We start from the raw sequence: 25153 nt of genomic DNA on the forward strand, positions 1-25153 counted from the left end.
CTCGGTGGCGCAATGGTAGCGCGTCTGACTCCAGATCAGAAGGCTGCTTGTTCGAAAAACGTCCGGGTCAAACAAATAATAAAATTTAGTTTTTACGTTGTTTATAGAAATTCTACCAATTAAACCTTCGTAAAGGGGACTCGGTGGCGCAATGGTAGCGCGTCTGACCCCAGATCGGAAGGCTGCGTGTTCGAATTACGTCCGGGTCAAACAAATAATAAAATTTAGTTTTTACGTTGTTTATAGTAATTCTACCAATTAAACCTTCGTAACGGGGACTCGGTGGCGCAATGGTAGCGCGTCTGACTCCAGATCAGAAGGCTGCGTGTTCGAATCACGTCCGGGTCAAACAAATAATAAAATTTAGTTCTTACGTGGTTTATAGGAATTCTACCAATTTAACCTTCGTTCAGGGGGCTCGGTGGCGCAATGTTAGCGCGTCTGATTCCAGATCAGAAGGCTGCGTGTTCGAATCACGTCCGGGTCAAACAAATAATAAAATTTAGTTTCTACCTTGTTTATAAAAATTCTACCAATTTAACCTTCGTTCAGGGGGCTCGGTGGCGCAATGGTAGCGCTTCTGAAACCAGATCAGAAGGCTGCGTGTTCGAATCACGTCCGGGTCAAAGAAAGAATAAAAGTCAGTTTTTAAGTTGTTTTTAGAATTCTACCAATTAAAGGTTCGTAAAGGGGCCTCGGTGGCGCAATTGTAGCGCGTCTGACACCAGATCAGAAGGCTGCGTGTTCGAATCACGTCCGGGTCAAACAAGTAATAAAGGTTAGTTTTTACATTGTTTATAGAAATTCTACCAATTAAACCGTCAGGGGGCTCGGTGGCGCAATGGTAGCGCTTCTGAAACCAGATCAGAAGGCTGCGTGTTCGAATCACGTCCGGGTCAAAGAAAGAATAAAAGTCAGTTTTTAAGTTGTTTTTAGAATTCTACCAATTAAACCTTTGTAAAGGGGACTCGGTGGCGCAATAGTAGCGCGTCTGACTCCAGATCAGAAGGCTGCGTGTTGGAATCACGTTCGGGTCAAAGAAATAATAAAAATCAGTTTTTAAGTGTTTTTTAAAATTCTACCAATTAAACCTTCGTAAAGGGGACTCGGTGGCGCAATGGTAGCGCGTCCGATTCCAGATCAGAAGGCTGCGTGTTCGAATCACGTCCGGGTCAAACAAATAATAAAGGTTAGTTTTTACATTGTTTATAGAAATTCTACCAATTAAACCGTCAGGGAGCGCGGTGGCGCAATTGTAGCGCGTCTGACACCAGATCAGAAGGCTGCGTGTTCGAATCACGTCTGGGTCAAAGAAATAATTAAAACTTAGTTTTTAAGTTGTTTATAGAATTCTACCAATTAAACCTCGTAAAGGGGGCTCGGTGGCGCAATGGTAGCGCGTCTGACTCCAGATAAGAAGGCTGCGTGTTCGAATCACGTCCGGGTCAAACAAATAATAAAGGTTAGTTTTTACATTGTTTATAGAAATTCTACCAATTAAACCGTCAGGGGGCTCGGTGGCGCAATTGTAGCGCGTCTGACACCAGATCAGAAGGCTGCGTGTTCGAATCACGTCCGGGTCAAAGAAAGAATAAAAGTCAGTTTTTAAGTTGTTTTTAGAATTCTACCAATTAAACCTTTGTAAAGGGGACTCGGTGGCGCAATAGTAGCGCGTCTGACTCCAGATCAGAAGGCTGCGTGTTGGAATCACGTTCGGGTCAAAGAAATAATAAAAATCAGTTTTTAAGTTGTTTTTAGAATTCTACCAATTAAAGCTTCGTAAAGGGGACTCGGTGGCGCAATGGTAGCGCGTCTGACTCCAGATCAGAAGGCTACGTGTTCAAACAAATAATAAAAATCAGTTTTTAAGTTGTTTTTAGAATTCTACCAATTAAAGCTTCGTAAAGGGGGCTCGGTGGCGCAATGGTAGCGCGTCTGACTCCAGATCAGAAGGCGGCGTGTTCGAATCACGTCCGGGTCAAACAAATAATAAAATTTAGTTTTTACGTTGTTTATAGAAATTCTACCAATTAAACCTTCGTAAAGGGGACTCGGTGGCGCAATGGTAGCGCGTCCGATTCCAGATCAGAAGGCTGCGTGTTCGAATCACGTCCGGGTCAAACAAATAATAAAGGTTAGTTTTTACGTTGTTTATAGAAATTCTACCAATTAAACCGTCAGGGTGCTCGGTGGCGCAATGGTAGCGCGTCTGACACCAGATCAGAAGGCTGCGTGTTCGAATCACGTCTGGGTCAAAGAAATAATTAAAACTTAGTTTTTAAGTTGTTTATAGAATTCTACCAATTAAACCTCGTAAAGGGGGCTCGGTGGCGCAATAGTAGCGCGTCTGACTCCAGATCAGAAGGCTGGGTGTTGGAATCACGTCCGGGTCAAAGAAATAATAAAAATCAGTTAAGTTGTTTTTAAAATTTTACCAATTAAACCTTCGTAAAGGGGGCTCGGTGGCGCAATGGTAGCGCGTGTGACTCCAGATCAGAAGGCTGCGTGTTCGAATCACGTCAGGTTCAAACAAATAATAAAATTTAGTTTTTACGTTGTTTATAGGAATTCTACCAATTTATCCTTCGTTCAGGGGGCTCGGTGGCGCAATGTCAGCGCGTCTAATTCCAGATCAGAAGGCTGCGTGTTCGAATCACGTCCGGGTCAAACAAATAATAAAAATCAGTTTTTAAGTTGTTTTTAGAATTCTACCAATTAAAGCTTCGTAAAGGGGACTCGGTGGCGCAATGGTAGCGCGTCTGACTCCAGATCAGAATTCTACGTGTTCAAACAAATAATAAAAATCAGTTTTTAAGTTGTTTTTAGAATTCTACCAATTAAAGCTTCGTAAAGGGGGCTCGGTGGCGCAATGGTAGCGCGTCTGACTCCAGAACAGAAGGCTGCGTGTTCGAATCACGTCCGGGTCAAAGAAATAATAAAAATCAGTTTTTAAGTTGTTTTTAAAATTTTACCAATTAAACCTTCGTAAAGGGGGCTCGGTGGCGCAATGGTAGCGCGTGTGACTCCAGATCAGAAGGCTACGTGTTCGAATCACGTCCGGGTCAAACAAATAATAAAATTTAGTTTTTACGTTGTTTATAGAAATTCTACCAATTAAACCTTCTTAAAAAGGACTCGGTGGCGCAATGGTAGCGCGTCTGACTCCAGATCAGAAGGCTTTGTGTTGGAATCACGTCCGGGTCAAATAAATAATAAAAATCAGTTTTTAAGTGTTTTTTAAAATTCTACCAATTAAACTTTCGTAAAGGGGGCTTGGTGGCGCAATGGTAGCACGTCTGACTCCAGATCAGAAGGCTGCGTGTTCGAATCACGTCCGGTTCAAACAAATAATAAAATTTAGTTTTTACGTTGTTTATAGGAATTCTACCAATTTATCCTTCGTTCAGGGGGCTCGGTGGCGCAATGTCAGCGCGTCTAATTCCAGATCAGAAGGCTGCGTGTTCGAATCACGTCCGGGTCAAACAAATAATAAAAATCAGTTTTTAAGTTGTTTTTAGAATTCTACCAATTAAAGCTTCGTAAAGGGGACTCGGTGGCGCAATGGTAGCGCGTCTGACTCCAGAACAGAAGGCTGCGTGTTCGAATCACGTTCGGGTCAAACAAATAATAAAAATAAGTTTTTAAGTTGTTTTTAGAATTCTACCAATTAAAGCTTCGTAAAGGGGGCTCGGTGGCGCAATGGTAGCGCGTCTGACTCCAGAACAGAAGGCTGCGTGTTCGAATCACGTTCGGGTCAAACAAATAATAAAAATACGTTTTTAAGTTGTTTTTAGAATTCTACCAATTAAAGCTTCGTAAAGGGGACTCGGTGGCGCAATGGTAGCGCGTGTGACTCCAGATAAGAAGGCTGCGTGTTCGAATCACGTCCGGGTCAAACAAATCTCACCAAAAACATCTCTGTAAAAATATGCCAAGTTGTTTGGCCGTAAAAAGAAGTGAGATCTAAAATACGGCCAAGTTATTATCTCCAGGTGAACCAACATTTTATTCGACTTAAGTTAAAACTTCTCAAGAATGTTTTTCTGACTTGGCCATTTGCATATCAAGGATTCGTTTAATTCCAGATATGGATCGAAATTAAAATATTAAATCAAATTGGTTAAATATTCTTGATAAGCCTTTGTGGTTAAACTTGTAATTTCCGTTATTAACCTTCACGGGTGCAAAGAAGAAGGATGCAAGTTTGGAATGCTAATGGCCAAGTCAGAAAAATATTCTTGAGAAGTTTTAACTTAAGTCGAATAAAATGTTGGTTCACCTGGAGATAATAACTTGGCCGTATTTTAGATCTCACTTCTTTTTACGGCCAAACAACTTGGCATATTTTTACAGAGATGTTTTTGGTGAGATTTCACTCCTTTTTGTACGTGCATGTTCTTGTAGATTTATAGAAGTAGGATTATGAAGTGAAATAAAAATTTGTACTTTTAGATTTTTATTTGTTCTTTCCAAGAGTTTTACTTGGCTTTGCCTTTTTCAACTTTTTTGCATTCAACTTTCTTTTTTTTTTCTCAGGCTGTGATAATTGTTAACCGTATTTCTATTCGAAGAACACAATATTGTGGCAAGTAACACTTTTAATCAACAGAATAGATTTAAGAAAAACTAAATGAATCAAAACACGCTTAGAACCATTTCAGACGAAATGAAAAGGAAATGAGTAAAAAATTTAATTACTAAAACATTACGCAAAAAATATAAATTTTGCAATAATACGAAAGAATCATATTAGTAAAAAATATTAATATTAAGAGACGAAAAAATTAAATTATAATGTCCTATTACGAGGGGATATAAATTATAAAACCCCCATTTCAGGGGCTAACAGGGGAAAATTCCCGCTTTTGGGACTTTTTCCTTTCTTTGTATGCTAAGTCCTACTTGTATGCCAAATTTTATCATTCCCGCAACTTCGTAAGTGCCCTAGAGGTTTAGATGATGACTCTAATTCTAAACCCCCATTTCAGGGGCTAAAAGGAGAAAACTCCCGCTTTTGGGACTTTTCCCTTTCTTTGTATGCTAAGTCCTACTTGTATGCCAAATTTTATCATTCCCGCAACACCGGAAGTGCCCTAGAGGTTTAGATGATGACTCTAATTTTAAACCCCCATTTCAGGGGCTAAAAGGCGGAAACTCCCGCTTTTGGGACTTTTCCCTTTGCTTGTATGCTTAGTGGTACAAGTATGCCAAATTTCATCATTCTAGCACCACCGGAAATGCCCTAGAGGTTTAGATGATGACTCTAATTTTAAACCCCCATTTCAGGGGCTAAAAGGGGGAAACTCCCGCTTTTGGGACTTTTCCCTTTGCTTGTATGCTTAGTGGTACAAGTATGCCAAATTTCATCATTCTAGCACCACCGAAAATGCCCTAGAGGTTTAGATGATGACTCTAATTTTAAACCCCCATTTCAGGGGCTAAAAGGGGGAAACTCCCGCTTTTGGGACTTTTCCCTTTGCTTGTATGCTTAGTGGTATAAGTATGCCAAATTTCATCATTCTAGCACCACCGGAAATGCCCTAGAGGTTTTGATGATGTGTCAGTCAGTCAGTCAGTCAGTCAGTCTCATAATGCGTCATTTTCACATAGGATTATCACAGAAACGAAATGAGTTAGAAAGCTGGAAGTTGGAGGACTTCCTAGGATTAACACTGTGCCCTTGAGGTGCAAATATGAGTGGTGTACTATTCCCCAGTACCGAGTTAAGAGGGGGTCAAAATGAGGCTGAAATGTTTCGGGTAAAGGATTGCTGGTAGTGCACGACAACTTGGCGGGTGCACTGCCGTGCACCCAGATAATAAAATTTAGTTTTTACGTTGTTTATAGAAATTCTACCAATTAAACCTTCGTAAAGGGGACTCGGTGGCGCAATGGTAGCGCGTCTGACACCAGATCAGAAGGCTGCGTGTTCGAATCACGTCTGGGTCAAAGAAATAATTAAAACTTAGTTTTTAAGTTGTTTTAAGAATTTTACCAATTAAACCTCGTAAAGGGGGCTCGGTGGCGCAATAGTAGCGCGTCTGACTCCAGATCAGAAGGCTGGGTGTTGGAATCACGTCCGGGTCAAAGAAATAATAAAAATCAGTTTTTAAGTTGTTTTTAAAATTTTACCAATTAAACCTTCGTAAAGGGGGCTCGGTGGCGCAATGGTAGCGCGTGTGACTCCAGATCAGAAGGCTACGTGTTCGAATCACGTCCGGGTCAAACAAATAATAAAATTTAGTTTTTACGTTTTTTATAGAAATTCTACCAATTAAACCTTCTTAAAAAGGACTCGGTGGCGCAATGGTAGCGCGTCTGACTCCAGATCAGAAGGCTTTGTGTTGGAATCACGTCCGGGTCAAATAAATAATAAAAATCAGTTTTTAAGTGTTTTTTAAAATTCTACCAATTAAACTTTCGTAAAGGGGGCTTGGTGGCGCAATGGTAGCACGTCTGACTCCAGATCAGAAGGCTGCGTGTTCGAATCACGTCCGGGTCAAACAAATAATAAAAATCAGTTTTTAAGTTGTTTTTAGAATTCTACCAATTAAAGCTTCGTAAAGGGGACTCGGTGGCGCAATGGTAGCGCGTCTGACTCCAGCTCAGAATTCTACGTGTTCAAACAAATAATAAAAATCAGTTTTTAAGTTGTTTTTAGAATTCTACCAATTAAAGCTTCGTAAAGGGGGCTCGGTGGCGCAATGGTAGCGCGTCTGACTCCAGAACAGAAGGCTGCGTGTTCGAATCACGTCCGGGTCAAAGAAATAATAAAAATCAGTTTTTAAGTTGTTTTTAAAATTTTACCAATTAAACCTTCGTAAAGGGGGCTCGGTGGCGCAATGGTAGCGCGTGTGACTCCAGATCAGAAGGCTACGTGTTCGAATCACGTCCGGGTCAAACAAATAATAAAATTTAGTTTTTACGTGGTTTATAGAAATTCTACCAATTAAACCTTCTTAAAAAGGACTCGGTGGCGCAATGGTAGCGCGTCTGACTCCAGATCAGAAGGCTTTGTGTTGGAATCACGTCCGGGTCAAATAAATAATAAAAATCAGTTTTTAAGTGTTTTTTAAAATTCTACCAATTAAACTTTCGTAAAGGGGGCTTGGTGGCGCAATGGTAGCACGTCTGACTCCAGATCAGAAGGCTGCGTGTTCGAATCACGTCCGGTTCAAACAAATAATAAAATTTAGTTTTTACGTTGTTTATAGGAATTCTACCAATTTATCCTTCGTTCAGGGGGCTCGGTGGCGCAATGTCAGCGCGTCTAATTCCAGATCAGAAGGCTGCGTGTTCGAATCACGTCCGGGTCAAACAAATAATAAAAATCAGTTTTTAAGTTGTTTTTAGAATTCTACCAATTAAAGCTTCGTAAAGGGGACTCGGTGGCGCAATGGTAGCGCGTCTGACTCCAGATCAGAATTCTACGTGTTCAAACAAATAATAAAAATCATTTTTTAAGTTGTTTTTAGAATTCTACCAAGTAAAGCTTCGTAAAGGGGGCTCGGTGGCGCAATGGTAGCGCGTCTGACTCCAGATCAGAAGGCTGCGTGTTCGAATCACGTCCGGTTCAAACAAATAATAAAATTTAGTTTTTACGTTGTTTATAGGAATTCTACCAATTTATCCTTCGTTCAGGGGGCTCGGTGGCGCAATGTCAGCGCGTCTGACTCCAGATCAGAATTCTACGTGTTCAAACAAATAATAAAAATCAGTTTTTAAGTTGTTTTTAGAATTCTACCAATTAAAGCTTCGTAAAGGGGGCTCGGTGGCGCAATGGTAGCGCGTCTGACTCCAGAACAGAAGGCTGCGTGTTCGAATCACGTCCGGGTCAAAGAAATAATAAAAATCAGTTTTTAAGTTGTTTTTAAAATTTTACCAATTAAACCTCGTAAAGGGGGCTCGGTGGCGCAATAGTAGCGCGTCTGACTCCAGATCAGAAGGCTGGGTGTTGGAATCACGTCCGGGTCAAAGAAATAATAAAAATCAGTTTTTAAGTTGTTTTTAAAATTTTACCAATTAAACCTTCGTAAAGGGGGCTCGGTGGCGCAATGGTAGCGCGTGTGACTCCAGATCAGAAGGCTACGTGTTCGAATCACGTCCGGGTCAAACAAATAATAAAATTTAGTTTTTACGTTGTTTATAGAAATTCTACCAATTAAACCTTCTTAAAAAGGACTCGGTGGCGCAATGGTAGCGCGTCTGACTCCAGATCAGAAGGCTTTGTGTTGGAATCACGTCCGGGTCAAATAAATAATAAAAATCAGTTTTTAAGTGTTTTTTAAAATTCTACCAATTAAACTTTCGTAAAGGGGGCTTGGTGGCGCAATGGTAGCACGTCTGACTCCAGATCAGAAGGCTGCGTGTTCGAATCACGTCCGGTTCAAACAAATAATAAAATTTAGTTTTTACGTTGTTTATAGGAATTCTACCAATTTATCCTTCGTTCAGGGGGCTCGGTGGCGCAATGTCAGCGCGTCTAATTCCAGATCAGAAGGCTGCGTGTTCGAATCACGTCCGGGTCAAACAAATAATAAAATTTAGTTTTTACCTTGTTTATAAAAATTCTACCAATTTAACCTTCGTTCAGGGGGCTCGGTGGCGCAATGGTAGCGCTTCTGAAACCAGATCAGAAGGCTGCGTGTTCGAATCACGTCCGGGTCAAAGAAAGAATAAAAGTCAGTTTTTAAGTTGTTTTTAGAATTCTACCAATTAAACCTTTGTAAAGGGGACTCGGTGGCGCAATAGTAGCGCGTCTGACTCCAGATCAGAAGGCTGCGTGTTGGAATCACGTTCGGGTCAAAGAAATAATAAAAATCAGTTTTTAAGTTGTTTTTAAAATTTTACCAATTAAACCTTCGTAAAGGAGGCTCGGTGGCGCAATGGTAGCGCGTCTGACTCCAGATCAGAAGGCTTTGTGTTGGAATCACGTCCGGGTCAAAGAAATAGTAAAAATCAGTTTTTAAGTGTTTTTTAAAATTCTACCAATTAAACCTTCGTAAAGGGGGCTTGGTGGCGCAATGGTAGCACGTCTGACTCCAGATCAGAAGGCTGCGTGTTCGAATCACGTCCGGGTCAAACAAATAATAAAATTTAGTTTTTACGTTGTTTATAGGAATTCTACCAATTTAACCTTCCTTCAGAGGGCTCGGTGGCGCAATGTCAGCGCGTCTGATTCCAGATCAGAAGGCTGCGTGTTCGAATCACGTCCGGGTCAAACAAATAATAAAATTTCGTTTTTACGTTGTTTATAGAAATTCTACCAATTAAACCGTCAGGGGGCTCGGTGGCGCAATGGTAGCGCGTCTGGCACCAGATCAGAAGGCTGCGTGTTCGAATCACGTCTGGGTCAAAGAAATAATTAAAACTTAGTTTTTAAGTTGTTTATAGAATTCTACCAATTAAACCTCGTAAAGGGGGCTCGGTGGCGCAATGGTAGCGCGTCTGAAACCAGATCAGAAGGCTTCGTGTTCGAATCACGTCCGGGTCAGAGAAAGAATAAAAGTCAGTTTTTAACTTGTTTTTAGAATTCTGCCAATTAAACCTTTGTAAAGGGGACTCGGTGGCGCAATGGTAGCGCGTCTGACTCCAGATCAGAAGGCTTTGTGTTGGAATCACGTCCGGGTCAAATAAATAATAAAAATCAGTTTTTAAGTGTTTTTTAAAATTCTACCAATTAAACTTTCGTAAAGGGGGCTTGGTGGCGCAATGGTAGCACGTCTGACTCCAGATCAGAAGGCTGCGTGTTCGAATCACGTCCGGTTCAAACAAATAATAAAATTTAGTTTTTACGTTGTTTATAGGAATTCTACCAATTTATCCTTCGTTCAGGGGGCTCGGTGGCGCAATGTCAGCGCGTCTAATTCCAGATCAGAAGGCTGCGTGTTCGAATCACGTCCGGGTCAAACAAATAATAAAATTTAGTTTTTACCTTGTTTATAAAAATTCTACCAATTTAACCTTCGTTCAGGGGGCTCGGTGGCGCAATGGTAGCGCTTCTGAAACCAGATCAGAAGGCTGCGTGTTCGAATCACGTCCGGGTCAAAGAAAGAATAAAAGTCAGTTTTTAAGTTGTTTTTAGAATTCTACCAATTAAACCTTTGTAAAGGGGACTCGGTGGCGCAATAGTAGCGCGTCTGACTCCAGATCAGAAGGCTGCGTGTTGGAATCACGTTCGGGTCAAAGAAATAATAAAAATCAGTTTTTAAGTTGTTTTTAAAATTTTACCAATTAAACCTTCGTAAAGGAGGCTCGGTGGCGCAATGGTAGCGCGTCTGACTCCAGATCAGAAGGCTTTGTGTTGGAATCACGTCCGGGTCAAAGAAATAGTAAAAATCAGTTTTTAAGTGTTTTTTAAAATTCTACCAATTAAACCTTCGTAAAGGGGGCTTGGTGGCGCAATGGTAGCACGTCTGACTCCAGATCAGAAGGCTGCGTGTTCGAATCACGTCCGGGTCAAACAAATAATAAAATTTAGTTTTTACGTTGTTTATAGGAATTCTACCAATTTAACCTTCCTTCAGAGGGCTCGGTGGCGCAATGTCAGCGCGTCTGATTCCAGATCAGAAGGCTGCGTGTTCGAATCACGTCCGGGTCAAACAAATAATAAAATTTCGTTTTTACGTTGTTTATAGAAATTCTACCAATTAAACCGTCAGGGGGCTCGGTGGCGCAATGGTAGCGCGTCTGGCACCAGATCAGAAGGCTGCGTGTTCGAATCACGTCTGGGTCAAAGAAATAATTAAAACTTAGTTTTTAAGTTGTTTATAGAATTCTACCAATTAAACCTCGTAAAGGGGGCTCGGTGGCGCAATGGTAGCGCGTCTGAAACCAGATCAGAAGGCTTCGTGTTCGAATCACGTCCGGGTCAGAGAAAGAATAAAAGTCAGTTTTTAACTTGTTTTTAGAATTCTGCCAATTAAACCTTTGTAAAGGGGACTCGGTGGCGCAATAGTAGCGCGTCTGACTCCAGATCAGAAGGCTGCGTGTTGGAATCACGTTCGGGTCAAAGAAATAATAAAAATCAGTTTTTAAGTTGTTTTTAAAATTCTACCAATTAAACCTTCGTAAAGGGGGCTTGGTGGCGCAATGGTAGCACGTCTGACTCCAGATCAGAAGGCTGCGTGTTCGAATCACGTCCGGGTCAAACAAATAATAAAATTTAGTTTTTACGTTGTTTATAGGAATTCTACCAATTTAACCTTCGTTCAGGGGGCTCGGTGGCGCAATGTCAGCGCGTCTGATTCCAGATCAGAAGGCTGCGTGTTCGAATCACGTCCGGGTCAAACAAATAATAAAATTTAGTTTTTACGTTGTTTATAGAAATTCTACCAATTAAACCGTCAGGGGGCTCGGTGGCGCAATGGTAGCGTGTCTGGCACCAGATCAGAAGGCTGCGTGTTCGAATCACGTCTGGGTCAAAGAAATAATCAAAACTTAGTTTTTAAGTTGTTTATAGAATTCTACCAATTAAACCTCGTAAAGGGGGCTCGGTGGCGCAATGGTAGCGCGTCTGACTCCAGATAAGAAGGCTGCGTGTTCGAATCACGTCCGGGTCAAACAAATAATAAAGGTTAGTTTTTACATTGTTTATAGAAATTCTACCAATTAAACCGTCAGGGGGCTCGGTGGCGCAATTGTAGCGCGTCTGACACCAGATCAGAAGGCTGCGTGTTCGAATCACGTCTGGGTCAAAGAAATAATTAAAACTTAGTTTTTAAGTTGTTTATAGAATTCTACCAATTAAACCTCGTAAAGGGGGCTCGGTGGCGCAATGGTAGCGCGTCTGACTCCAGATAAGAAGGCTGCGTGTTCGAATCACGTCCGGGTCAAACAAATAATAAAGGTTAGTTTTTACATTGTTTATAGAAATTCTACCAATTAAACCGTCAGGGGGCTCGGTGGCGCAATTGTAGCGCGTCTGACACCAGATCAGAAGGCTGCGTGTTCGAATCACGTCCGGGTCAAACAAATAATAAAATTTAGTTTTTACGTTGTTTATAGAAATTCTACCAATTTAACCTTCGTAATGGGGACTCGGTGGCGCAATGGTAGCGCTTCTGAAACCAGAGCAGAAGGCTGCGTGTTCGAGTCACGTTCGGGTCAAAGAAATAATAAAAATCAGTTTTTAAGTTGTTTTTAAAATTCTACCAATTAAACCTTCGTAAAGGGGGCTCGGTGGCGCAATGGTAGCGTGTCTGACTCCAGAACAGAAGGCTGCGTGTTCGAATCACGTCCGGGTCAAACAAATAATAAATATAAGTTTTTAAGTTGTTTTTAGAATTCTACCAATTAAAGCTTCGTAAAGGGGACTCGGTGGCGCAATGGTAGCGCGTCTGACTCCAGATCAGAAGTCTGCGTGTTCGAATCACGTCCGGGTCAAACAAATAATAAAATTTAGTTTTTACGTTGTTTATAGAAATTCTACCAATTAAATCTTCGTAAAGGGGACTCGGTGGCGCAATGGTAGCTCGTCTGACTCCAGATCAGAAGGCTGCGTGTTCGAATCACATCCGGGTCAAACAAATAATAAAGGTTAGTTTTTACGTTGTTTATAGAAATTCTACCAATTAAACCTTCGTAAAGGGGGCTAGGTGGCGCAATGGTAGCGCGTCTGACACCAGATCAGAAGGCTGCGTGTTCGAATCACGTCTGGGTTAAAGAAATAATTAAAACTTAGTTTTTAAGTTGTTTATAGAATTCTACCAATTAAACCTCGTAAGGGGGGCTCGGTGGCGCAATAGTAGCGCGTCTGACTCCAGATCAGAAGGCTGGGTGTTGGAATCACGTCCGGGTCAAAGAAAGAATAAAAATCAGTTTTTAAGTTGTTTTTAAAATTTTACCAATTAAACCTTCGTAAAGGGGGCTCGGTGGCGCAATGGTAGCGCGTCTGACTCCAGATCAGAAGGCTTTGTGTTGGAATCACGTCCGGGTCAAAGAAATAATAAAAATCAGTTTTTAAGTGTTTTTTAAAATTCTACCAATTAAACCTTCGTAAAGGGGGCTTGGTGGCGCAATGTCAGCGCGTCTGATTCCAGATCAGAAGGCTGCGTGTTCGAATCACGTCCGGGTCAAACAAATAATAAAATTTAGTTTTTACCTTGTTTATAGAAATTCTACCAATTAAACTGTCAGGGGGCTCGGTGGCGCAATGGTAGCGTGTCTGGCACCAGATCAGAAGGCTGCGTGTTCGAATCACGTCTGGGTCAAAGAAATAATCAAAACTTAGTTTTTAAGTTGTTTATAGAATTCTACCAATTAAACCTCGTAAAGGGGGCTCGGTGGCGCAATGGTAGCGCGTCTGACTCCAGATAAGAAGGCTGCGTGTTCGAATCACGTCCGGGTCAAACAAATAATAAAGGTTAGTTTTTACATTGTTTATAGAAATTCTACCAATTAAACCGTCAGGGGGCTCGGTGGCGCAATTGTAGCGCGTCTGACACCAGATCAGAAGGCTGCGTGTTCGAATCACGTCCGGGTCAAACAAATAATAAAATTTAGTTTTTACGTTGTTTATAGAAATTCTACCAATTTAACCTTCGTAATGGGGACTCGGTGGCGCAATGGTAGCGCTTCTGAAACCAGAGCAGAAGGCTGCGTGTTCGAATCACGTTCGGGTCAAAGAAATAATAAAAATCAGTTTTTAAGTTGTTTTTAAAATTCTACCAATTAAACCTTCGTAAAGGGGGCTCGGTGGCGCAATGGTAGCGTGTCTGACTCCAGAACAGAAGGCTGCGTGTTCGAATCACGTCCGGGTCAAACAAATAATAAATATAAGTTTTTAAGTTGTTTTTAGAATTCTACCAATTAAAGCTTCGTAAAGGGGACTCGGTGGCGCAATGGTAGCGCGTCTGACTCCAGATAAGAAGGCTGCGTGTTCGAATCACGTCCGGGTCAAACAAATAATAAAGGTTAGTTTTTACATTGTTTATAGAAATTCTACCAATTAAACCGTCAGGGGGCTCGGTGGCGCAATTGTAGCGCGTCTGACACCAGATCAGAAGGCTGCGTGTTCGAATCACGTCCGGGTCAAACAAATAATAAAATTTAGTTTTTACGTTGTTTATAGAAATTCTACCAATTTAACCTTCGTAATGGGGACTCGGTGGCGCAATGGTAGCGCTTCTGAAACCAGAGCAGAAGGCTGCGTGTTCGAGTCACGTCCGGGTCAAACAAATAATAAAGGTTAGTTTTTACATTGTTTATAGAAATTCTACCAATTAAACCGTCAGGGGGCTCGGTGGCGCAATTGTAGCGCGTCTGACACCAGATCAGAAGGCTGCGTGTTCGAATCACGTCTGGGTCAAAGAAATAATTAAAACTTAGTTTTTAAGTTGTTTATAGAATTCTACCAATTAAACCTCGTAAAGGGGGCTCGGTGGCGCAATGGTAGCGCGTCTGACTCCAGATAAGAAGGCTGCGTGTTTGAATCACGTCCGGGTCAAACAAATAATAAAGGTTAGTTTTTACATTGTTTATAGAAATTCTACCAATTAAACCGTCAGGGGGCTCGGTGGCGCAATTGTAGCGCGTCTGACACCAGATCAGAAGGCTGCGTGTTCGAATCACGTCCGGGTCAAACAAATAATAAAATTTAGTTTTTACGTTGTTTATAGAAATTCTACCAATTTAACCTTCGTAATGGGGACTCGGTGGCGCAATGGTAGCGCTTCTGAAACCAGAGCAGAAGGCTGCGTGTTCGAGTCACGTTCGGGTCAAAGAAATAATAAAAATCAGTTTTTAAGTTGTTTTTAAAATTCTACCAATTAAACCTTCGTAAAGGGGGCTCGGTGGCGCAATGGTAGCGTGTCTGACTCCAGAACAGAAGGCTGCGTGTTCGAATCACTTCCGGGTCAAACAAATAATAAATATAAGTTTTTAAGTTGTTTTTAGAATTCTACCAATTAAAGCTTCGTAAAGGGGACTCGGTGGCGCAATGGTAGCTCGTCTGACTCCAGATCAGAAGGCTGCGTGTTCGAATCACATCCGGGACAAACAAATAATAAAGGTTAGTTTTTACGTTGTTTATAGAAATTCTACCAATTAAACCTTCGTAAAGGGGGCTAGGTGGCGCAATGGTAGCGCGTCTGACACCAGATCAGAAGGCTGCGTGTTCGAATCACGTCTGGGTTAAAGAAATAATTAAAACTTAGTTTTTAAGTTGTTTATAGAATTCTACCAATTAAACCTCGTAAGGGGGGCTCGGTGGCGCAATAGTAGCGCGTCTGACTCCAGATCAGAAGGCTGGGTGTTGGAATCACGTCCGGGTCAAAGAAAGAATAAAAATCAGTTTTTAAGTTGTTTTTAAAATTTTACCAATTAAACCTTCGTAAAGGGGGCTCGGTGGCGCAATGGTAGCGCGTCTGACTCCAGATCAGAAGGCTTTGTGTTGGAATCACGTCCGGGTCAAAGAAATAATAAAAATCAGTTTTTAAGTGTTTTTTAAAATTCTACCAATTAGACCTTCGTAAAGGGGGCTTGGTGGCGCAATGTCAGCGCGTCTGATTCCAGATCAGAAGGCTGCGTGTTCGAATCACGTCCGGGTCAAACAAATAATAAAATTTAGTTTTTACCTTGTTTATAGAAATTCTACCAATTAAACTGTCAGGGGGCTCGGTGGCGCAATGGTAGCGTGTCTGGCACCAGATCAGAAGGCTGCGTGTTCGAATCACGTCTGGGTCAAAGAAATAATCAAAACTTAGTTTTTAAGTTGTTTATAGAATTCTACCAATTAAACCTCGTAAAGGGGGCTCGGTGGCGCAATGGTAGCGCGTCTGACTCCAGATAAGAAGGCTGCGTGTTCGAATCACGTCCGGGTCAAACAAATAATAAAGGTTAGTTTTTACATTGTTTATAGAAATTCTACCAATTAAACCGTCAGGGGGCTCGGTGGCGCAATTGTAGCGCGTCTGACACCAGATCAGAAGGCTGCGTGTTCGAATCACGTCCGGGTCAAACAAATAATAAAATTTAGTTTTTACGTTGTTTATAGAAATTCTACCAATTTAACCTTCGTAATGGGGACTCGGTGGCGCAATGGTAGCGCTTCTGAAACCAGAGCAGAAGGCTGCGTGTTCGAATCACGTTCGGGTCAAAGAAATAATAAAAATCAGTTTTTAAGTTGTTTTTAAAATTCTACCAATTAAACCTTCGTAAAGGGGGCTCGGTGGCGCAATGGTAGCGTGTCTGACTCCAGAACAGAAGGCTGCGTGTTCGAATCACGTCCGGGTCAAACAAATAATAAATATAAGTTTTTAAGTTGTTTTTAGAATTCTACCAATTAAAGCTTCGTAAAGGGGACTCGGTGGCGCAATGGTAGCGCGTCTGACTCCAGATAAGAAGGCTGCGTGTTCGAATCACGTCCGGGTCAAACAAATAATAAAGGTTAGTTTTTACATTGTTTATAGAAATTCTACCAATTAAACCGTCAGGGGGCTCGGTGGCGCAATTGTAGCGCGTCTGACACCAGATCAGAAGGCTGCGTGTTCGAATCACGTCCGGGTCAAACAAATAATAAAATTTAGTTTTTACGTTGTTTATAGAAATTCTACCAATTTAACCTTCGTAATGGGGACTCGGTGGCGCAATGGTAGCGCTTCTGAAACCAGAGCAGAAGGCTGCGTGTTCGAGTCACGTCCGGGTCAAACAAATAATAAAGGTTAGTTTTTGCATTGTTTATAGAAATTCTACCAATTAAACCGTCAGGGGGCTCGGTGGCGCAATTGTAGCGCGTCTGACACCAGATCAGAAGGCTGCGTGTTCGAATCACGTCTGGGTCAAAGAAATAATTAAAACTTAGTTTTTAAGTTGTTTATAGAATTCTACCAATTAAACCTCGTAAAGGGGGCTCGGTGGCGCAATGGTAGCGCGTCTGACTCCAGATAAGAAGGCTGCGTGTTTGAATCACGTCCGGGTCAAACAAATAATAAAGGTTAGTTTTTACATTGTTTATAGAAATTCTACCAATTAAACCGTCAGGGGGCTCGGTGGCGCAATTGTAGCGCGTCTGACACCAGATCAGAAGGCTGCGTGTTCGAATCACGTCCGGGTCAAACAAATAATAAAATTTAGTTTTTACGTTGTTTATAGAAATTCTACCAATTTAACCTTCGTAATGGGGACTCGGTGGCGCAATGGTAGCGCTTCTGAAACCAGAGCAGAAGGCTGCGTGTTCGAGTCACGTTCGGGTCAAAGAAATAATAAAAATCAGTTTTTAAGTTGTTTTTAAAATTCTACCAATTAAACCTTCGTAAAGGGGGCTCGGTGGCGCAATGGTAGCGTGTCTGACTCCAGAACAGAAGGCTGCGTGTTCGAATCACTTCCGGGTCAAACAAATAATAAATATAAGTTTTTAAGTTGTTTTTAGAATTCTACCAATTAAAGCTTCGTAAAGGGGACTCGGTGGCGCAATGGTAGCGCGTCTGACTCCAGATCAGAAGGCTGCGTGTTCGAATCACGTCCGGGTCAAACAAATAATAAAATTTAGTTTTTACGTTGTTTATAGAAATTCTACCAATTAAATATTCGTAAAGGGGACTCGGTGGCGCAATGGTAGCTCGTCTGACTCCAGATCAGAAGGCTGCGTGTTCGAATCACGTCCGGGTCAAACAAATAATAAAGGTTAGTTTTTAAGTTGTTTTTAAAATTCTACCAATTAAACCTTCGTAAAGGGGGCTCGGTGGCGCAATGGTAGCGTGTCTGACTCCAGAACAGAAGGCTGCGTGTTCGAATCACGTCCGGGTCAAACAAATAATAAATATAAGTTTTTAAGTTGTTTTTAGAATTCTACCAATTAAAGCTTCGTAAAGGGGACTCGGTGGCGCAATGGTAGCGCGTCTGACTCCAGATAAGAAGGCTGCGTGTTCGAATCACGTCCGGGTCAAACAAATAATAAAGGTTAGTTTTTACATTGTTTATAGAAATTCTACCAATTAAACCGTCAGGGGGCTCGGTGGCGCAATTGTAGCGCGTCTGACACCAGATCAGAAGGCTGCGTGTTCGAATCACGTCCGGGTCAAACAAATAATAAAATTTAGTTTTTACGTTGTTTATAGAAATTCTACCAATTTAACCTTCGTAATGGGGACTCGGTGGCGCAATGGTAGCGCTTCTGAAACCAGAGCAGAAGGCTGCGTGTTCGAGTCACGTCCGGGTCAAACAAATAATAAAGGTTAGTTTTACATTGTTTATAGAAATTCTACCAATTAAACCGTCAGGGGGCTCGGTGGCGCAATTGTAGCGCGTCTGACACCAGATCAGAAGGCTGCGTGTTCGAATCACGTCTGGGTCAAAGAAATAATTAAAACTTAGTTTTTAAGTTGTTTATAGAATTCTACCAATTAAACCTCGTAAAGGGGGCTCGGTGGCGCAATGGTAGCGCGTCTGACTCCAGATAAGAAGGCTGCGTGTTTGAATCACGTCCGGGTCAAACAAATAATAAAGGTTAGTTTTTACATTGTTTATAGAAATTCTACCAATTAAACCGTCAGGGGGCTCGGTGGCGCAATTGTAGCGCGTCTGACACCAGATCAGAAGGCTGCGTGTTCGAATCACGTCCGGGTCAAACAAATAATAAAATTTAGTTTTTACGTTGTTTATAGAAATTCTACCAATTTAACCTTCGTAATGGGGACTCGGTGGCGCAATGGTAGCGCTTCTGAAACCAGAGCAGAAGGCTGCGTGTTCGAGTCACGTTCGGGTCAAAGAAATAATAAAAATCAGTTTTTAAGTTGTTTTTAAAATTCTACCAATTAAACCTTCGTAAAGGGGGCTCGGTGGCGCAATGGTAGCGTGTCTGACTCCAGAACAGAAGGCTGCGTGTTCGAATCACTTCCGGGTCAAACAAATAATAAATATAAGTTTTTAAGTTGTTTTTAGAATTCTACCAATTAAAGCTTCGTAAAGGGGACTCGGTGGCGCAATGGTAGCGCGTCTGACTCCAGATCAGAAGGCTGCGTGTTCGAATCACGTCCGGGTCAAACAAATAATAAAATTTAGTTTTTACGTTGTTTATAGAAATTCTACCAATTAAATATTCGTAAAGGGGACTCGGTGGCGCAATGGTAGCTCGTCTGACTCCAGATCAGAAGGCTGCGTGTTCGAATCACGTCCGGGTCAAACAAATAATAAAGGTTAGTTTTTACGTTGTTTATAGAAATTCTACCAATTAAACCTTCGTAAAGGGGACTAGGTGGCGCAATGGTAGCGCGTCTGACACCAGATCAGAAGGCTGCGTGTTCGAATCACGTCTGGGTTAAAGAAATAATTAAAACTTAGTTTTTTAGTTGTTTATAGAATTCTACCAATTAAACCTCGTAAGGGGGGCTCGGTGGCGCAATAGTAGCGCGTCTGACTCCAGATCAGAAGGCTGGGTGTTGGAATCACGTCCGGGTCAAAGAAAGAATAAAAATCAGTTTTTAAGTTGTTTTTAAAATTTTACCAATTAAACCTTCGTAAAGGGGGCTCGGTGGCGCAATGGTAGCGCGTCTGACTCCAGATCAGAAGGCTTTGTGTTGGAATCACGTCCAGGTCAAAGAAATAATAAAAATCAGTTTTTAAGTGTTTTTTAAAATTCTACCAATTAAACCTTCGTAAAGGGGGCTTGGTGGCGCAATGTCAGCGCGTCTGATTCCAGATCAGAAGGCTGCGTGTTCGAATCACGTCCGGGTCAAACAAATAATAAAATTTAGTTTTTACCTTGTTTATAGAAATTCTACCAATTAAACTGTCAGGGGGCTCGGTGGCGCAATGGTAGCGCGTCTGACTCCAGAACAGAAGGCTGCGTGTTCGAATCACGTCCGGGTCAAACAAATAATAAAAATAAGTTTTTAAGTTGTTTTTAGAATTCTACCAATTAAAGCTTCGTAAAGGGGACTCGGTGGCGCAATGGTAGCGCGTCTGACTCCAGATCAGAAGGCTGCGTGTTCGAATCACGTCCGGGTCAAACAAATAATAAAATTTAGTTTTTACGTTGTTTATAGAAATTCTACCCTTAAACCTTCGTAAAGGGGACTCGGTGGCGCAATGGTAGCGCGTCTGACTCCAGATCAGAAGGCTGCGTGTTGGAATCACGTCCGGGTCAAAGAAATAATAAAAATCAGTTTTTAAGTTTTTTTTAAAATTCTACCAATTAAACCTTCGTAAAGGGGACTCGGTGGCGCAATAGTAGCGCGTCTGACTCCAGATCAGAAGGCTGCGTGTTCGAATCACGTCCGGGTCAAAGAAATAATAAAAATCAGTTTTTAAGTTGTTTTTAAAATTTTACCAATTAAACCTTCGTAAAGGGGGCTCGGTGGCGCAATGGTAGCACGTCTGACTCCAGATCAGAAGGCTGCGTGTTCGAATCACGTCCGGGTCAAACAAATAATAAAATTTAGTTTTTACGTTGTTTATAGGAATTCTACCAATTTAACCTTCGTTCAGGGGGCTCGGTGGCGCAATGTCAGCGCGTCTGATTCCAGATCAGAAGGCTGCGTGTTCGAATCACGTCCGGGTCAAACAAATAATAAAATTTAGTTTTTACGTTGTTTATAGAAATTCTACCAATTTAACCTTTGTTCAGGGGGCTCGGTGGCGCAATGTCAGCGCGTCTGATTCCAGATCAGAAGGCTGCGTGTTCGAATCACGTCCGGGTCAATCAAATAAAAAAATTTAGTTTTTACCTTGTTTATAAAAATTCTACCAATTTAACCTTGTTTATAAAAATTCTACCAATTTAACCTTCGTTCAGGGGGCTCGGTGGCGCAATGGTAGCGCTTCTGAAACCAGATCAGAAGGCTGCGTGTTCGAATCACGTCCGGGTCAAACAAATAATAAAATTTAGTTTTTACCTTGTTTATAGAAATTCTACCAATTAAACTGTCAGGGGGCTCGGTGGCGCAATGGTAGCGCGTCTGACTCCAGAACAGAAGGCTGCGTGTTCGAATCACGTCCGGGTCAAACAAATAATAAAAATAAGTTTTTAAGTTGTTTTTAGAATTCTACCAATTAAAGCTTCGTAAAGGGGACTCGGTGGCGCAATGGTAGCGCGTCTGACAACAGATCAGAAGCCTGCGTGTTCGAATCACGTCCGGGTCAAACAAATAATAAAATTTAGTTTTTACGTTGTTTATAGAAATTCTACCAATTAAACCTTCGTAAAGGAGACTCGGTGGCGCAATGGTAGCACGTCTGACTCCAGATCAGAAGGCTGCGTGTTGGAATCACGTCCGGGTCAAAGAAATAATAAAAATCAGTTTTTAAGTGTTTTTTAAAATTCTACCAATTAAACCTTCGTAAAGGGGACTCGGTGGCGCAATAGTAGCGCGTCTGACTCCAGATCAGAAGGCTGCGTGTTCGAATCACGTCCGGGTCAAAGAAATAATAAAAATCAGTTTTTAAGTTGTTTTTAAAATTTTACCAATTAAACCTTCGTAAAGGGGGCTCGGTGGCGCAATGGTAGCACGTCTGACTCCAGATCAGAAGGCTGCGTGTTCGAATCACGTCCGGGTCAAACAAATAATAAAATTTAGTTTTTACGTTGTTTATAGGAATTCTACCAATTTAACTTTCGTTCAGGGGGCTCGGTGGCGCAATGTCAGCGCGTCTGATTCCAGATCAGAAGGCTGCGTGTTCGAATCACGTCCGGGTCAAACAAATAATAAAATTTAGTTTTTACGTTGTTTATAGAAATTCTACCAATTTAACCTTTGTTCAGGGGGCTCGGTGGCGCAATGTCAGCGCGTCTGATTCCAGATCAGACGGCTGCGTGTTCGAATCACGTCCGGGTCAATCAAATAAAAAAATTTAGTTTTTACCTTGTTTATAAAAATTCTACCAATTTAACCTTTTTTATAAAAATTCTACCAATTTAACCTTCGTTCAGGGGGCTCGGTGGCGCAATGGTAGCGCTTCTGAAACCAGATCAGAAGGCTGCGTGTTCGAATCACGTCCGGGTCAAAGAAATAATAAAAATAAGTTTTTAAGTTGTTTTTAGAATTCTACCAATTAAAGCTTCGTAAAGGGGACTCGGTGGCGCAATAGTAGCGCGTCTGACTCCAGATCAGAAGGCTGCGTGTTCGAATCACGTCCGGGTCAAACAAATAATAAAAATAAGTTTTTAAGTTGTTTTTAGAATTCTACCAATTAAAGCTTCGTAAAGGGGACTCGGTGGCGCAATGGTAGCGCGTCTGACTCCAGATCAGAAGGCTGCGTGTTCGAATCACGTCCGGGTCAAAAAAATAATAAAGGTTAGTTTTTACGTTGTTTATAGAAATTCTACCAATTAAACCGTCAGGGGGCTCGGTGGCGCAATGGTAGCGCGTCTGACACCAGATCAGAAGGCTGCGTGTTCGAATCACGTCTGGGTCAAAGAAATAATTAAAACTTAGTTTTTAAGTTGTTTATAGAATTCTACCAATTAAACCTCATTAAGGGGGCTTGGTGGCGCAATGGTAGCGCGTCTGACTCCAGATCAGAAGGCTGCGTGTTCGAATCACGTCCGGGTCAAACAAATAATAAAATTTAGTTTTTACGTTGTTTATAGAAATTCTACCAATTAAATCTTCGTAAAGGGGACTCGGTGGCGCAATGGTAGCTCGTCTGACTCCAGATCAGAAGGCTGCGTGTTCGAATCACGTCCGGGTCAAACAAATAATAAAGGTTAGTTTTTACGTTGTTCATAGAAATTCTACCAATTAAACCTTCGTAAAGGGGACTCGGTGGCGCAATGGTAGCGCGTCTGACACCAGATCAGAAGGCTGCGTGTTCGAATCACGTCTGGGTTAAAGAAATAATTAAAACTTGGTTTTTAAGTTGTTTATAGAATTCTACCAATTAAACCTCGTAAAGGGGGCTCGGTGGCGCAATAGTAGCGCGTCTGACTCCAGATCAGAAGGCTGGGTGTTGGAATCACGTCCGGGTCAAAGAAATAATAAAAATCAGTTTTTAAGTTGTTTTTAAAATTTTACCAATTAAACCTTCGTAAAGGGGGCTCGGTGGCGCAATGGTAGCGCGTCTGACTCCAGATCAGAAGGCTTTGTGTTGGAATCACGTCCGGGTCAAAGAAATAATAAAAATCAGTTTTTAAGTGTTTTTTAAAATTCTACCAATTAAACCTTCGTAAAGGGGGCTTGGTGGCGCAATGTCAGCGCGTCTGATTCCAGATCAGAAGGCTGCGTGTTCGAATCACGTCCGGGTCAAACAAATAATAAAATTTAGTTTTTACCTTGTTTATAGAAATTCTACCAATTAAACTGTCAGGGGGCTCGGTGGCGCAATGGTAGCGCGTCTGACTCCAGAACAGAAGGCTGCGTGTTCGAATCACGTCCGGGTCAAACAAATAATAAAAATAAGTTTTTAAGTTGTTTTTAGAATTCTACCAATTAAAGCTTCGTAAAGGGGACTCGGTGGCGCAATGGTAGCGCGTCTGACTCCAGATCAGAAGGCTGCGTGTTCGAATCACGTCCGGGTCAAACAAATAATAAAATTTAGTTTTTACGTTGTTTATAGAAATTCTACCAATTAAACCTTCGTAAAGGGGACTCGGTGGCGCAATGGTAGCGCGTCTGACTCCAGATCAGAAGGCTGCGTGTTCGAATCACGTCCGGGTCAAAGAAATAATAAAAATCAGTTTTTAAGTTGTTTTCAAAATTTTACCAATTAAACCTTCGTAAAGGGGTCTCGGTGGCGCAATGGTAGCGCGTCTGACTCCAGATCAGAAGGCTTTGTGTTGGAATCACGTCCGGGTCAAAGAAATAATAAAAATCAGTTTTTAAGTGTTTTTTAAAATTCTACCAATTAAACCTTCGTAAAGGGGACTCGGTGGCGCAATGGTAGCACGTCTGACTCCAGATCAGAAGGCTGCGTGTTCGAATCACGTCCGGGTCAAACAAATAATAAAATTTAGTTTTTACGTTGTTTATAGGAATTCTACCAATTTAACCTTCGTTCAGGGGGCTCGGTGGCGCAATGTCAGCGCGTCTGATTCCAGATCAGAAGGCTGCGTGTTCGAATCACGTCCGGGTCAAACAAATAAAAAAATTTAGTTTTTACCTTGTTTATAAAAATTCTACCAATTTAACCTTCGTTCAGGGGGCTCGGTGGCGCAATGGTAGCGCTTCTGAAACCAGATCAGAAGGCTGCGTGCTCGAATCACGTCCGGGTCAAAGAAAGAATAAAAATAAGTTTTTAAGTTGTTTTTAGAATTCTACCAATTAAAGCTTCGTAAAGGGAACTCGGTGGCGCAATAGTAGCGCGTCTGACTCCAGATCAGAAGGCTGCGTGTTCGAATCACGTCCGGGTCAAACAAATAATAAAAATAAGTTTTTAAGTTGTTTTTAGAATTCTACCAATTAAACCTTCGTAAAGGGGACTCGGTGGCGCAATGGTAGCGCGTCTGACTCCAGATCAGAAGGCTGCGTGTTCGAATCACGTCCGGGTCAAAGAAATAATAAAAATCAGTTTTTAAGTGTTTTTTAAAATTCTACCAATTAAACCTTCGTAAAGGGGACTCGGTGGCGCAATAGTAGCGCGTCTGACTCCAGATCAGAAGGCTGCGTGTTCGAATCACGTCCGGGTCAAAGAAATAATAAAAATCAGTTTTTAAGTTGTTTTTAAAATTTTACCAATTAAACCTTCGTAAAGGGGGCTCGGTGGCGCAATGGTAGCACGTCTGACTCCAGATCAGAAGGCTGCGTGTTCGAATCACGTCCGGGTCAAACAAATAATAAAATTTAGTTTTTACGTTGTTTATAGGGATTCTACCAATTTAACCTTCGTTCAGGGGGCTCGGTGGCGCAATGTCAGCTCGTCTGATTCCAGATCAGAAGGCTGCGTGTTCGAATCACGTCCGGGTCAAACAAATAAAAAAATTAAGTTTTTACCTTGTTTATAAAAATTCTACCAATTTAACCTTGTTTATAAAAATTCTACCAATTTAACCTTCGTTCAGGGGGCTCGGTGGCGCAATGGTAGCGCTTCTGAAACCAGATCAGAAGGCTGCGTGTTCGAATCACGTCCGGGTCAAAGAAAGAATAAAAATAAGTTTTTAAGTTGTTTTTAGAATTCTACCAATTGAAGCTTCGTAAAGGGGACTCGGTGGCGCAATAGTAGCGCGTCTGACTCCAGATCAGAAGGCTGCGTGTTCGAATCACGTCCGGGTCAAACAAATAAT

General features: G+C 41.7%; 58 non-coding genes across 58 annotated transcripts; all 58 read left to right on the forward strand.

The window, feature by feature from the left end:
* Positions 1-276: 276 nt before the first annotated feature.
* On the forward strand, positions 277-348 carry TRNAW-CCA (transfer RNA tryptophan (anticodon CCA)). The gene has a single exon. It is a non-coding gene; the product is annotated as a tRNA-Trp (tRNA).
* A 67-nt stretch (positions 349-415) lies between these two features.
* On the forward strand, positions 416-487 carry TRNAW-CCA (transfer RNA tryptophan (anticodon CCA)). The gene has a single exon. It is a non-coding gene; the product is annotated as a tRNA-Trp (tRNA).
* Positions 488-1103: 616 nt separating this feature from the next.
* Positions 1104-1175, forward strand: TRNAW-CCA (transfer RNA tryptophan (anticodon CCA)). Its single transcript has one exon. It is a non-coding gene; the product is annotated as a tRNA-Trp (tRNA).
* Positions 1176-1376: 201 nt separating this feature from the next.
* Positions 1377-1448, forward strand: TRNAW-CCA (transfer RNA tryptophan (anticodon CCA)). The gene has a single exon. It is a non-coding gene; the product is annotated as a tRNA-Trp (tRNA).
* A 461-nt stretch (positions 1449-1909) lies between these two features.
* On the forward strand, positions 1910-1981 carry TRNAW-CCA (transfer RNA tryptophan (anticodon CCA)). Its single transcript has one exon. It is a non-coding gene; the product is annotated as a tRNA-Trp (tRNA).
* A 67-nt stretch (positions 1982-2048) lies between these two features.
* TRNAW-CCA (transfer RNA tryptophan (anticodon CCA)) lies at positions 2049-2120 on the forward strand. Its single transcript has one exon. It is a non-coding gene; the product is annotated as a tRNA-Trp (tRNA).
* Positions 2121-2855: 735 nt separating this feature from the next.
* On the forward strand, positions 2856-2927 carry TRNAW-CCA (transfer RNA tryptophan (anticodon CCA)). The gene has a single exon. It is a non-coding gene; the product is annotated as a tRNA-Trp (tRNA).
* A 66-nt stretch (positions 2928-2993) lies between these two features.
* On the forward strand, positions 2994-3065 carry TRNAW-CCA (transfer RNA tryptophan (anticodon CCA)). The gene has a single exon. It is a non-coding gene; the product is annotated as a tRNA-Trp (tRNA).
* A 620-nt stretch (positions 3066-3685) lies between these two features.
* TRNAW-CCA (transfer RNA tryptophan (anticodon CCA)) lies at positions 3686-3757 on the forward strand. The gene has a single exon. It is a non-coding gene; the product is annotated as a tRNA-Trp (tRNA).
* A 2120-nt stretch (positions 3758-5877) lies between these two features.
* On the forward strand, positions 5878-5949 carry TRNAW-CCA (transfer RNA tryptophan (anticodon CCA)). The gene has a single exon. It is a non-coding gene; the product is annotated as a tRNA-Trp (tRNA).
* Positions 5950-6153: 204 nt separating this feature from the next.
* On the forward strand, positions 6154-6225 carry TRNAW-CCA (transfer RNA tryptophan (anticodon CCA)). The gene has a single exon. It is a non-coding gene; the product is annotated as a tRNA-Trp (tRNA).
* A 205-nt stretch (positions 6226-6430) lies between these two features.
* TRNAW-CCA (transfer RNA tryptophan (anticodon CCA)) lies at positions 6431-6502 on the forward strand. The gene has a single exon. It is a non-coding gene; the product is annotated as a tRNA-Trp (tRNA).
* A 188-nt stretch (positions 6503-6690) lies between these two features.
* TRNAW-CCA (transfer RNA tryptophan (anticodon CCA)) lies at positions 6691-6762 on the forward strand. The gene has a single exon. It is a non-coding gene; the product is annotated as a tRNA-Trp (tRNA).
* Positions 6763-6828: 66 nt separating this feature from the next.
* On the forward strand, positions 6829-6900 carry TRNAW-CCA (transfer RNA tryptophan (anticodon CCA)). Its single transcript has one exon. It is a non-coding gene; the product is annotated as a tRNA-Trp (tRNA).
* A 604-nt stretch (positions 6901-7504) lies between these two features.
* On the forward strand, positions 7505-7576 carry TRNAW-CCA (transfer RNA tryptophan (anticodon CCA)). Its single transcript has one exon. It is a non-coding gene; the product is annotated as a tRNA-Trp (tRNA).
* Positions 7577-7765: 189 nt separating this feature from the next.
* Positions 7766-7837, forward strand: TRNAW-CCA (transfer RNA tryptophan (anticodon CCA)). The gene has a single exon. It is a non-coding gene; the product is annotated as a tRNA-Trp (tRNA).
* A 203-nt stretch (positions 7838-8040) lies between these two features.
* Positions 8041-8112, forward strand: TRNAW-CCA (transfer RNA tryptophan (anticodon CCA)). The gene has a single exon. It is a non-coding gene; the product is annotated as a tRNA-Trp (tRNA).
* An 897-nt stretch (positions 8113-9009) lies between these two features.
* On the forward strand, positions 9010-9081 carry TRNAW-CCA (transfer RNA tryptophan (anticodon CCA)). The gene has a single exon. It is a non-coding gene; the product is annotated as a tRNA-Trp (tRNA).
* A 1308-nt stretch (positions 9082-10389) lies between these two features.
* TRNAW-CCA (transfer RNA tryptophan (anticodon CCA)) lies at positions 10390-10461 on the forward strand. Its single transcript has one exon. It is a non-coding gene; the product is annotated as a tRNA-Trp (tRNA).
* A 616-nt stretch (positions 10462-11077) lies between these two features.
* On the forward strand, positions 11078-11149 carry TRNAW-CCA (transfer RNA tryptophan (anticodon CCA)). The gene has a single exon. It is a non-coding gene; the product is annotated as a tRNA-Trp (tRNA).
* Positions 11150-11489: 340 nt separating this feature from the next.
* TRNAW-CCA (transfer RNA tryptophan (anticodon CCA)) lies at positions 11490-11561 on the forward strand. Its single transcript has one exon. It is a non-coding gene; the product is annotated as a tRNA-Trp (tRNA).
* Positions 11562-11762: 201 nt separating this feature from the next.
* TRNAW-CCA (transfer RNA tryptophan (anticodon CCA)) lies at positions 11763-11834 on the forward strand. Its single transcript has one exon. It is a non-coding gene; the product is annotated as a tRNA-Trp (tRNA).
* A 340-nt stretch (positions 11835-12174) lies between these two features.
* Positions 12175-12246, forward strand: TRNAW-CCA (transfer RNA tryptophan (anticodon CCA)). The gene has a single exon. It is a non-coding gene; the product is annotated as a tRNA-Trp (tRNA).
* A 66-nt stretch (positions 12247-12312) lies between these two features.
* TRNAW-CCA (transfer RNA tryptophan (anticodon CCA)) lies at positions 12313-12384 on the forward strand. Its single transcript has one exon. It is a non-coding gene; the product is annotated as a tRNA-Trp (tRNA).
* An 893-nt stretch (positions 12385-13277) lies between these two features.
* On the forward strand, positions 13278-13349 carry TRNAW-CCA (transfer RNA tryptophan (anticodon CCA)). Its single transcript has one exon. It is a non-coding gene; the product is annotated as a tRNA-Trp (tRNA).
* Positions 13350-13689: 340 nt separating this feature from the next.
* TRNAW-CCA (transfer RNA tryptophan (anticodon CCA)) lies at positions 13690-13761 on the forward strand. Its single transcript has one exon. It is a non-coding gene; the product is annotated as a tRNA-Trp (tRNA).
* A 66-nt stretch (positions 13762-13827) lies between these two features.
* TRNAW-CCA (transfer RNA tryptophan (anticodon CCA)) lies at positions 13828-13899 on the forward strand. The gene has a single exon. It is a non-coding gene; the product is annotated as a tRNA-Trp (tRNA).
* Positions 13900-15750: 1851 nt separating this feature from the next.
* On the forward strand, positions 15751-15822 carry TRNAW-CCA (transfer RNA tryptophan (anticodon CCA)). Its single transcript has one exon. It is a non-coding gene; the product is annotated as a tRNA-Trp (tRNA).
* A 340-nt stretch (positions 15823-16162) lies between these two features.
* On the forward strand, positions 16163-16234 carry TRNAW-CCA (transfer RNA tryptophan (anticodon CCA)). The gene has a single exon. It is a non-coding gene; the product is annotated as a tRNA-Trp (tRNA).
* A 66-nt stretch (positions 16235-16300) lies between these two features.
* Positions 16301-16372, forward strand: TRNAW-CCA (transfer RNA tryptophan (anticodon CCA)). The gene has a single exon. It is a non-coding gene; the product is annotated as a tRNA-Trp (tRNA).
* A 1025-nt stretch (positions 16373-17397) lies between these two features.
* TRNAW-CCA (transfer RNA tryptophan (anticodon CCA)) lies at positions 17398-17469 on the forward strand. Its single transcript has one exon. It is a non-coding gene; the product is annotated as a tRNA-Trp (tRNA).
* A 67-nt stretch (positions 17470-17536) lies between these two features.
* Positions 17537-17608, forward strand: TRNAW-CCA (transfer RNA tryptophan (anticodon CCA)). Its single transcript has one exon. It is a non-coding gene; the product is annotated as a tRNA-Trp (tRNA).
* A 66-nt stretch (positions 17609-17674) lies between these two features.
* Positions 17675-17746, forward strand: TRNAW-CCA (transfer RNA tryptophan (anticodon CCA)). The gene has a single exon. It is a non-coding gene; the product is annotated as a tRNA-Trp (tRNA).
* A 66-nt stretch (positions 17747-17812) lies between these two features.
* Positions 17813-17884, forward strand: TRNAW-CCA (transfer RNA tryptophan (anticodon CCA)). The gene has a single exon. It is a non-coding gene; the product is annotated as a tRNA-Trp (tRNA).
* A 1024-nt stretch (positions 17885-18908) lies between these two features.
* Positions 18909-18980, forward strand: TRNAW-CCA (transfer RNA tryptophan (anticodon CCA)). Its single transcript has one exon. It is a non-coding gene; the product is annotated as a tRNA-Trp (tRNA).
* Positions 18981-19047: 67 nt separating this feature from the next.
* Positions 19048-19119, forward strand: TRNAW-CCA (transfer RNA tryptophan (anticodon CCA)). Its single transcript has one exon. It is a non-coding gene; the product is annotated as a tRNA-Trp (tRNA).
* A 616-nt stretch (positions 19120-19735) lies between these two features.
* On the forward strand, positions 19736-19807 carry TRNAW-CCA (transfer RNA tryptophan (anticodon CCA)). Its single transcript has one exon. It is a non-coding gene; the product is annotated as a tRNA-Trp (tRNA).
* A 66-nt stretch (positions 19808-19873) lies between these two features.
* TRNAW-CCA (transfer RNA tryptophan (anticodon CCA)) lies at positions 19874-19945 on the forward strand. Its single transcript has one exon. It is a non-coding gene; the product is annotated as a tRNA-Trp (tRNA).
* Positions 19946-20011: 66 nt separating this feature from the next.
* Positions 20012-20083, forward strand: TRNAW-CCA (transfer RNA tryptophan (anticodon CCA)). The gene has a single exon. It is a non-coding gene; the product is annotated as a tRNA-Trp (tRNA).
* A 66-nt stretch (positions 20084-20149) lies between these two features.
* Positions 20150-20221, forward strand: TRNAW-CCA (transfer RNA tryptophan (anticodon CCA)). The gene has a single exon. It is a non-coding gene; the product is annotated as a tRNA-Trp (tRNA).
* A 66-nt stretch (positions 20222-20287) lies between these two features.
* Positions 20288-20359, forward strand: TRNAW-CCA (transfer RNA tryptophan (anticodon CCA)). The gene has a single exon. It is a non-coding gene; the product is annotated as a tRNA-Trp (tRNA).
* Positions 20360-20868: 509 nt separating this feature from the next.
* TRNAW-CCA (transfer RNA tryptophan (anticodon CCA)) lies at positions 20869-20940 on the forward strand. The gene has a single exon. It is a non-coding gene; the product is annotated as a tRNA-Trp (tRNA).
* Positions 20941-21006: 66 nt separating this feature from the next.
* On the forward strand, positions 21007-21078 carry TRNAC-ACA (transfer RNA cysteine (anticodon ACA)). Its single transcript has one exon. It is a non-coding gene; the product is annotated as a tRNA-Cys (tRNA).
* A 205-nt stretch (positions 21079-21283) lies between these two features.
* Positions 21284-21355, forward strand: TRNAW-CCA (transfer RNA tryptophan (anticodon CCA)). Its single transcript has one exon. It is a non-coding gene; the product is annotated as a tRNA-Trp (tRNA).
* A 66-nt stretch (positions 21356-21421) lies between these two features.
* TRNAW-CCA (transfer RNA tryptophan (anticodon CCA)) lies at positions 21422-21493 on the forward strand. Its single transcript has one exon. It is a non-coding gene; the product is annotated as a tRNA-Trp (tRNA).
* Positions 21494-22005: 512 nt separating this feature from the next.
* On the forward strand, positions 22006-22077 carry TRNAW-CCA (transfer RNA tryptophan (anticodon CCA)). The gene has a single exon. It is a non-coding gene; the product is annotated as a tRNA-Trp (tRNA).
* A 66-nt stretch (positions 22078-22143) lies between these two features.
* On the forward strand, positions 22144-22215 carry TRNAW-CCA (transfer RNA tryptophan (anticodon CCA)). The gene has a single exon. It is a non-coding gene; the product is annotated as a tRNA-Trp (tRNA).
* A 63-nt stretch (positions 22216-22278) lies between these two features.
* Positions 22279-22350, forward strand: TRNAW-CCA (transfer RNA tryptophan (anticodon CCA)). The gene has a single exon. It is a non-coding gene; the product is annotated as a tRNA-Trp (tRNA).
* A 66-nt stretch (positions 22351-22416) lies between these two features.
* On the forward strand, positions 22417-22488 carry TRNAW-CCA (transfer RNA tryptophan (anticodon CCA)). Its single transcript has one exon. It is a non-coding gene; the product is annotated as a tRNA-Trp (tRNA).
* A 67-nt stretch (positions 22489-22555) lies between these two features.
* Positions 22556-22627, forward strand: TRNAW-CCA (transfer RNA tryptophan (anticodon CCA)). The gene has a single exon. It is a non-coding gene; the product is annotated as a tRNA-Trp (tRNA).
* Positions 22628-23243: 616 nt separating this feature from the next.
* TRNAW-CCA (transfer RNA tryptophan (anticodon CCA)) lies at positions 23244-23315 on the forward strand. The gene has a single exon. It is a non-coding gene; the product is annotated as a tRNA-Trp (tRNA).
* A 66-nt stretch (positions 23316-23381) lies between these two features.
* Positions 23382-23453, forward strand: TRNAW-CCA (transfer RNA tryptophan (anticodon CCA)). The gene has a single exon. It is a non-coding gene; the product is annotated as a tRNA-Trp (tRNA).
* A 67-nt stretch (positions 23454-23520) lies between these two features.
* TRNAW-CCA (transfer RNA tryptophan (anticodon CCA)) lies at positions 23521-23592 on the forward strand. Its single transcript has one exon. It is a non-coding gene; the product is annotated as a tRNA-Trp (tRNA).
* A 204-nt stretch (positions 23593-23796) lies between these two features.
* On the forward strand, positions 23797-23868 carry TRNAW-CCA (transfer RNA tryptophan (anticodon CCA)). The gene has a single exon. It is a non-coding gene; the product is annotated as a tRNA-Trp (tRNA).
* A 482-nt stretch (positions 23869-24350) lies between these two features.
* Positions 24351-24422, forward strand: TRNAW-CCA (transfer RNA tryptophan (anticodon CCA)). Its single transcript has one exon. It is a non-coding gene; the product is annotated as a tRNA-Trp (tRNA).
* A 66-nt stretch (positions 24423-24488) lies between these two features.
* TRNAW-CCA (transfer RNA tryptophan (anticodon CCA)) lies at positions 24489-24560 on the forward strand. Its single transcript has one exon. It is a non-coding gene; the product is annotated as a tRNA-Trp (tRNA).
* A 66-nt stretch (positions 24561-24626) lies between these two features.
* Positions 24627-24698, forward strand: TRNAW-CCA (transfer RNA tryptophan (anticodon CCA)). Its single transcript has one exon. It is a non-coding gene; the product is annotated as a tRNA-Trp (tRNA).
* Positions 24699-25071: 373 nt separating this feature from the next.
* TRNAW-CCA (transfer RNA tryptophan (anticodon CCA)) lies at positions 25072-25143 on the forward strand. The gene has a single exon. It is a non-coding gene; the product is annotated as a tRNA-Trp (tRNA).
* The last annotated feature ends 10 nt before the right edge of the window (positions 25144-25153 follow it).

This window comes from Phalangium opilio, unplaced genomic scaffold (genome assembly GCF_054372755.1).
Source record: "Phalangium opilio isolate 3A_F unplaced genomic scaffold, DU_Popi_V2 ptg000352l_1, whole genome shotgun sequence".
In the NCBI taxonomy this organism is placed as follows: domain Eukaryota; kingdom Metazoa; phylum Arthropoda; class Arachnida; order Opiliones; family Phalangiidae; genus Phalangium; species Phalangium opilio.